We start from the raw sequence: 7,600 nt of genomic DNA, 5'->3' as shown, positions 1-7,600 counted from the left end.
ACCCCATTGGACAGCGTGTGTGTCACAAACCCCATTGGACAGCATGCGTGTGAAAAAACCCATGGGACAGCGTGTGTGTGTCACAATCCCCATTGGACAGTGTGTGTGTCACAAACCCCATTGGACAGTGTGTGTGTCCCAAACCCCCCTGAAGAGTGTGTGTGTCACAAAACACAATGGACAATGTGGGTGTCACAAACACCATTGGACAGCGCGTGAGTGTCACAAAACCCATTAGACAGTGTGTGTGTCACAAAGCCCGTTGCGCAGTGTGTTTGTCACAAACCCGCCTTGATAGTGCGTGTGTCACAAACCCCATTGGACAGAGTGTGTGTCACAAAACCCATTGGAAAGTGCCGCGATGAAGAGACGGGGACGCAACTTGATGCAAGCAAAGTGTCCACTTTATTGTTCTCTACACAATCCTTTTATACTGTTACATACATTACAACTACTATCGTGGATTATACTGATTGGTATACCAACTAATTAGCTCATACATATTACAAAAGCTGAGCTCATGATAGGTTAGTAAGAAAGCATGCATATCTTATCTTAGGTCCTTGTAACTACATGCCTTTCGTGTTAGGAAAGCTTCGCGCGACTATAACAAGATACTGTTGCCAAACCACCAGTTCCCGTGCTTTGTTCTTACACCCATCGGCTGTAATTTTCCACAACCCCCCAGTAACTTCCCATGCTAACACAGCAGGTCCAATAACTAAAATCAGCACACTGCCCACAAATACAGCCAAGACAACCCACATCTCCCCCTTTTTGTTTTCAAACATTTACTTCTTCCCAAGGTCGGCGCCCAACCAGTTCGAGGACGTCTTGCTTCACCAACATTTCTGTACTGGGAGTTTTTGGGAGGTCTTGTGCTTGTACAAGAAAAATCTTATTTACTGAAGCGGTTATCGACTTTTGTAAGCACTGCAAAATACATGGAATCGTTAGTAATAATACACAAATTACTAAAAGGATCAAAATTCCCTGTTTAAGTAAATCTTTTATCCACCCTGTAATTCCCCAAGAAGCTAGCCACCCATCGAGTCCATCCATTCCTTCCTGCACATTGTGAATCCTTTCTCGTAGTTCTGCAATCTGTTTATGAATGCTCACAGAGTGATCAGATAGATTCATGCAACACATTCCTTCAAATTCTTGACATCCATGTCCGTGGGCTAGTAAAAGGAAATCTATGGCAGCACGATTCTGTAAGACTACATGTCGTAAGCTATCTACATCTTGAGCTAATCCTGACAAAATGTCAGAGGTCGTGTTAAATTCTTTGACAGATAGGAGCGAGTTCTATCGCCCTCAATTCCAGTTTCCACTGATAGCCTCTGTAAGAGCCCTTGATAATCCTGCAAACAATAGTCACACCACCGTCTTACGCGGCACCTATTTACCCACTGTGGTCTTTCGCAGTCAGCACAAATTCTAAGGATCCAGAAATTGCACACTTCGCAGTCTGGACATTGAAGCTCTCGCTTATCTGTTTCTGAGACGGAATTCATTCGGGAGCAACGTTCTCCTCATCGAACGCAGGTTCTGGAGCGTTATCAGAAGACTGCCGTTGCAATGTTTCTCGGAAGGGTCTCACGTTCTTTGCCGGGATCCAGCGAGGACCTCTCTCTGTGGAAACACAAGCATAACCTCTACCCCATGTAACAAGGGGATAGGGTCCCATCACTTTACCTGTTTCGGGGTCCCGGATCAATACTGGCGGCTTAATCTTGGGTTCAAAAAGGGTGTTTGTGCTAAAATGACGAACTACTGGAGGATTGCTGTCTAACAGGGAACAATTCAAAAAATTAAAAACATACAAGGCTTTCTGTAAGCGCTCCTCTGGTGTAGCAGCCCCTATTCCCCCTTTTTGTTTTAATAACAAACGTTTTAAGGTTTGGTGAGATCGTTCTATCAAAGCTTGTCCCGTAGGAGAATGAGGGATACCTGTAATGTGTGATATACCCCAAGAGGCAAAAAAGGTCGTCAAGGTTTTAGATACATATGCAGGGCCATTATCAGTTTTGATTTGAGAGGGTACCCCCAAAGTAGCAAAGGCGCGCATCAGATGTTTTCGCACATCGCGTGCTTTTTCTCCTACATGACAGGAGGCAAATAACATTCCGGAAAATGTATCAATAGAGCAATGAACAAACTTTAGACGACCAAATTCAGCAAAATGAGTGACATCTGTTTGCCAGAGTTGAAGGCTTTGTAGCCCTCTGGGGTTAACTCCTTCTGCTATAGAAGGGAAAGAGTGCCTTTGACAATCAGGACACACCGCAATGATATTATGAGCTTGTTGTATAGTGAGGTCAAATTGACGCTTAAGGCCTGCAGCATTTTGATGAAAAAAGGAGTGGCTGAGTCGAGCTTGCGCTAATCGATCTGGTAACACTTGCACTGGTAGCGTAAGCAAATCCGCTTGTCGGTTCCCTTCTGCAATAAAACCAGGTAGAGAAGTGTGAGATCGGACATGCATAATAAAATAAGGGTGAAGGCGGGAATCTAACAGGAAAATGAGTTCTTGTAACAGATTGAACAGTGCCGCATGAGAAATATCCCGTAGCACAGAAGCTTCTGCTCGGCTAACAATTCCTGCAACATAAGCAGAATCAGTGATTATATTGAGAGGAATAGACCATTTTCGAAACACTCGAACAACTGCAGATAATTCTACTATTTGAGGAGAACCCTGTACAGTCTCTACATCTGAGCTCCACCGTTCCCGATGGTCATCCCACCAAAGGATAACAGACTTGTGAGATTTGCCAGACCCATCTGTAAATACAGTAAGGGCTTGTAAAGGCTGGTCACTCCGCTTTGGAACAGGTAAAAGGTGAAAATCAATGCTTAACAGCTTGTGAGAAGGCGGATGAGAAGTGAGTTGGCCTGCATAGCCAGTCAGGGCTATACCTAGTGCATCTGATTGTTGTTGTAGCCATTGCAGGTAAACACTTGTTACTGGCATACATATGAGGGCAAAGTCCGTGCCTGCCAGGGTAAGTAATCGCTGTCTGGCCCTGATGATTAAAGATGCAAACATCTCATGTTGGGTAGAAATCGTCTTTGTGGCTTGGTTAGGCAGAAAAATCCATTCAATGATTAGTAAAGGGTCCATTTTCTGGCAGTCCCATTGAAAAATAAGTGCATAAGGCTGTCTAGCAGGATTAAGGATGATTAATTGAAAAGGCAATTCTGGTTCCCATCGATGCGCTTGTCTGGAGGCAATTGCTGTTGCAGCTTTATGCAAGGAAGCTATGGCTTCAGGACTAAGAGTTCGCGGAGCGTTTAAATCCGAGCTTCCTTTAAGCATTTCGAATAGGGGACGAAGGTCCGCATTACTGATTCCTAACAATGGTCTGACCCAATTGATTGTACCCAGCAGTTTTTGTACATCATGTAAGTTCTTTACATTTGCCTGTATCTGTAAGGGTTGCGGGGTAACAGTCTGAGCCCTTATACGCCATCCTAAGTATTTCCAAGGTGGCATTCTTTGAATTTTTTCTGGTGCAATACAGAGGTCTGCTGATTTTACAGCAGCCACGACAAGGGCTACAGCTTCCTCCATGACTTCATGGTGCTGTGCTGCCACTAGAATGTCATCCATATAATGATATAACAGTGCAGCAGGCACTGCAGTTCTAACAGGACTAAGTATCTTTGCTACATACCATTGGCATATTGTAGGGCTATTTTTCATTCCCTGCGGTAGCACAACCCACTGATATCTTTGCAAAGGAGCTTGCATGTTGACGCTTGGCACAGAAAAGGCAAATTTAGGGGCATCATCTGGATGCAATGAAATATTGAAAAAACAATCTTTGAGGTCTATGATAGTTAAATGCCAATCTCGAGGGATCATGGTAGGTGATGGAAGCCCAGGCTGCAGGGCCCCCATGTCTTCCATAGCGTCATTAATTTTTCTGAGGTCATGGAGCAGGCGCCACTTGCCAGTCAGTTTTTTAATAACAAAGATAGGCGAATTCCAAGGACTCGTTGAGGGTACAATATGTCCCATAGATAGTTGTTCGTTAACTATTTCTTGGAGGGCGTGAAGTTTTTCCAGTGGCAGGGGCCATTGATCAATCCAAATAGGAGTGTCTGTCTTCCAGGTTAACTTTGGGGTTTCACGCCCCTCAATGGCCCCACCTAAAAATGTGTCTGGATAGACACCCCCCACTGAGACAACACATCACGTCCCCACAAGACCATAGGTACTGGTAAGATAAACGGTTTGACTGAGGCAACTTGTCCTTCTGAATTTTGAACTTGTATCATTTCTGCGCTTTGGCGGCTAGCTCCGCACCCCCCAATCCCTGCTAACGTCTGAGAGATATCAGCTAAAGGCCACCTAGAAGGCCACTTCGCTTGAGAAATAACGGTAACATCTGCACCTGTATCAATGATTCCACTCAACACGACTTGCTGACCTCTGCAAATGAGGGTACATTGACATATAGGACGCTTTTGTGAGATGGCTTGAGCCCATAAAATTAGTGGTTCTCCCGTAGACCCAAAGCTTCCCTGTCTCCGCGGGAGCATTTGGTCAGGGATTGAGACATAGTCCTCCTTAGGGATCAGTATCAATTGAGCAATACGACTTCCCTCTGGTACTGTGCAAGGAGGAAATGGGGTCCAAGCCATAATTTTGATTTCGGAATTACTGTCAGGATCAATTACTCCAGGCAATACAAAAAGCCCTGACAGGGTGGTGGATGATCTTCCCAATAATAAAGCCTGCGTTTGAGGAGGCAAAGGGCCTGCAACTTTGGTAGGCAGTAAGTGAACAGAGGAATCAAGCAGCGTTACTGTGTGGGCGGTTGCCAGGTCCAGGCCGGCGCTCCCTGCTGTTGCGGGAGAGAGACTGGAAACCCTCCGGTCCCCCGCTCCTCCCCCCGCGCTTGCAGGGGCGTTGAGGCTGGCCGCGGAACTTGTGTCTGCACGCGCCGCGGGTTCGCGCTCCACTGCCGGTTTCCCGGTATGGGATGCCCATTCACATCATATTTAGATTTACATTGGTTTGCAAAATGCCGTCCCTTCTGGCATCTGGGACAAACACTAGGTGCTGGGGGTCTCTTCCCCCCGGCGCTGCGACAATCTCTTTTAAAGTGACCTGGCTTCCCACAACCGAAACAGTTCTGTTGCTTACTGTTTCCCACAGGTCCGCGCATGGCCGCAAAGGCAGCAGCCATCGCTTCATATTTATAATCCACAGTGCCAATTCTGTTACACGCCTCAATCATCTCAATCAAAGTAGGATTTTGGTTCGGAAGCGATTTTAAAAGTTTTTTGCAATCAGCGTTGGCATTTTCCACTGCTAATTTAAGTAATAGGATATCTCGAGCCTCGGTATTATCTACTTGCCGATCTAAGGCTTGTTTCAAGCGGTCTACAAATTGCATATACGGCTCTCGGGGCTCTTGGGTGATATTAGTAAACGCTTTCTGAGGCTTTTGAGAATCAGGAACTTTCAATAAAGCCTTTTTCGCTTCCTCCCGGACTGCTTCTAAGGCTTCTCGGGGGATATCCCTTGCCTGTCCGGCCGGGTCTGCATGTTGCCCAGTCCCAGTAAGATGTTCTATGGTTAAGGCAGCTAGGGCAGCATTCGCATGTCCCGCATACCCCAACAAAATTGTCTGCAGCCCCGTTCTCCATTGAGACTCCCACATTGTATATTGCGTCGGGGTTAATAACAATCGCGCGAGAGATTTTAAATCATGTGGGGTCATGACATATGTATCGAATACAGAAGATAAAAGGCTTGCAAAATAAGGAGAAGACAACCCGTGCTCGGTAGCCGTACGACGCAACTCCTTAATCACTGAAAAGGACAATGCTTCCCATTGAGCCGCCCCCCCCCTTCCTTGATATATAACAGGCGCTACTATAGTCCTTGCTATCTCTAACTCCCCCTCCTTTAATGCTTGGCGTTTGATCTCTCCCCAGACATTATGAGGATCAGGAGGGAAAAGATCGGGTTCTTTTTCGGGATCAACAGGTCCGGGATCAAAGGGATCATCCTCCGGGGGATACCCCGCTGCACAGGCCAAGGGGGGTGGTGACGGTAATGATGGTGCAGAGGGCTTTGTCTCCCCTTCAGAACCTCGCTGGCTCTGCTCTTGCGCTTTCACAGCCTCAAAAATTTTTCTCCAGTGTGGGAGCATATGTTGCGCTTCCTCATCTCCAGAGGTAGCTGCATCCCATAATTTCACCCCTACATCGTCCCAAAGTTCCCGGGTAAAAATCGAAGAAGCAGTAACTGTAGGGATCTTAACCTGGACCCATTTAAGGATCAGCTTGAGGTCCTGACCCGAAAGGGTTTTTCCCCCATGCTTCTGAAGTAAAGCTTTCATTAGCTCATAAACGTCTCTTTCAGGGGAACTCGTCTGATTCCCCATTTTGCTAGTTTCCCGCAGCTCACCTCTCGTTCCAGACGGGGGTGATGACTTCAGTAGCCGGCTTTTCCCTGCTCCTTGTAGCAGCGTTCCCAGTTCTGCGGGACTCGCAGCACGCCACCAGATAGGTGATTATCAGCCTCCGGCGGAGTCTTCACCGAAGATCACGTCGGAGGTCACCATTTGCCGCGATGAAGAGACGGGGACGCAACTTGATGCAAGCAAAGTGTCCACTTTATTGTTCTCTACACAATCCTTTTATACTGTTACATACATTACAACTACTATCGTGGATTATACTGATTGGTATACCAACTAATTAGCTCATACATATTACAAAAGCTGAGCTCATGATAGGTTAGTAAGAAAGCATGCATATCTTATCTTAGGTCCTTGTAACTACATGCCTTTCGTGTTAGGAAAGCTTCGCGCGACTATAACAAGATACTGTTGCCAAACCACCAGTTCCCGTGCTTTGTTCTTACACCCATCGGCTGTAATTTTCCACAACCCCCCAGTAACTTCCCATGCTAACACAGCAGGTCCAATAACTAAAATCAGCACACTGCCCACAAATACAGCCAAGACAACCCACAGAAAGTCTATGTGTCACAAAACCCACTGGACAGTGTGTGGGTCACAAACCCCCCTGTACAGTGTATGTGTCACAAAGCCCATTGGACATTGTGTTTATCGCAAACCCGTCCGGACAGTGTGTGTGTCACAAACCCCTCTAGACAGCGTGTGTGTCACAATCCCCATTGGACAGAGTGTGTGTTTCACAAACCACATTGGACAGCATGTGTGTGGTACAATCCCCATTGGACAATTGAATGTCACAAACCCCTTTGGACAGTGTGTGTGTCAGAAACCACGTTGGAAACTGTGTGTGTCACAGACCCCATTAGACAGCGTGTGTGTCACAAACCCCCCTGGACAGCGTGTGTGTCAAAAATCCCATTGTATAGCGTGTCTGTGTCACAAACCCTATTGAAAAGTTTGGGTGTTCACAAATCCCACTGGACAGCATATGTGCCATGAACCCCATTGGACACCGTGTGTGTCACAAGCCCCATTGGACTCAGTGTGTGTGTCAGAAACCCCATTGGACATCGTGTGTGTCACTAACCCCTTTGGACAGTGTGTGTGTCACAAACCCCACTGTACAGCGTTTGTGTCACAAACCCCCCTGG

General features: G+C 46.6%; 1 long non-coding RNA gene across 1 annotated transcript; it reads right to left on the bottom strand.

Annotated features, from left to right (window-relative positions):
• Nucleotides 1-386: 386 nt before the first annotated feature.
• On the bottom strand, nucleotides 387-7,001 carry LOC135577606 (uncharacterized). Its single transcript, XR_010469323.1, has 2 exons — nucleotides 6,434-7,001; nucleotides 387-1,638 (listed from the first exon to the last, which is right to left on the bottom strand). It is a non-coding gene; the product is annotated as an uncharacterized LOC135577606 (long non-coding RNA).
• Nucleotides 7,002-7,600: the final 599 nt, after the last annotated feature.

Source organism: Columba livia, unplaced genomic scaffold (assembly GCF_036013475.1).
Source record: "Columba livia isolate bColLiv1 breed racing homer unplaced genomic scaffold, bColLiv1.pat.W.v2 Scaffold_106, whole genome shotgun sequence".
In the NCBI taxonomy this organism is placed as follows: domain Eukaryota; kingdom Metazoa; phylum Chordata; class Aves; order Columbiformes; family Columbidae; genus Columba; species Columba livia.
Note: the sequence above shows the minus strand (reverse complement) of the source record. Positions and strands in the feature narration are given on the sequence as shown.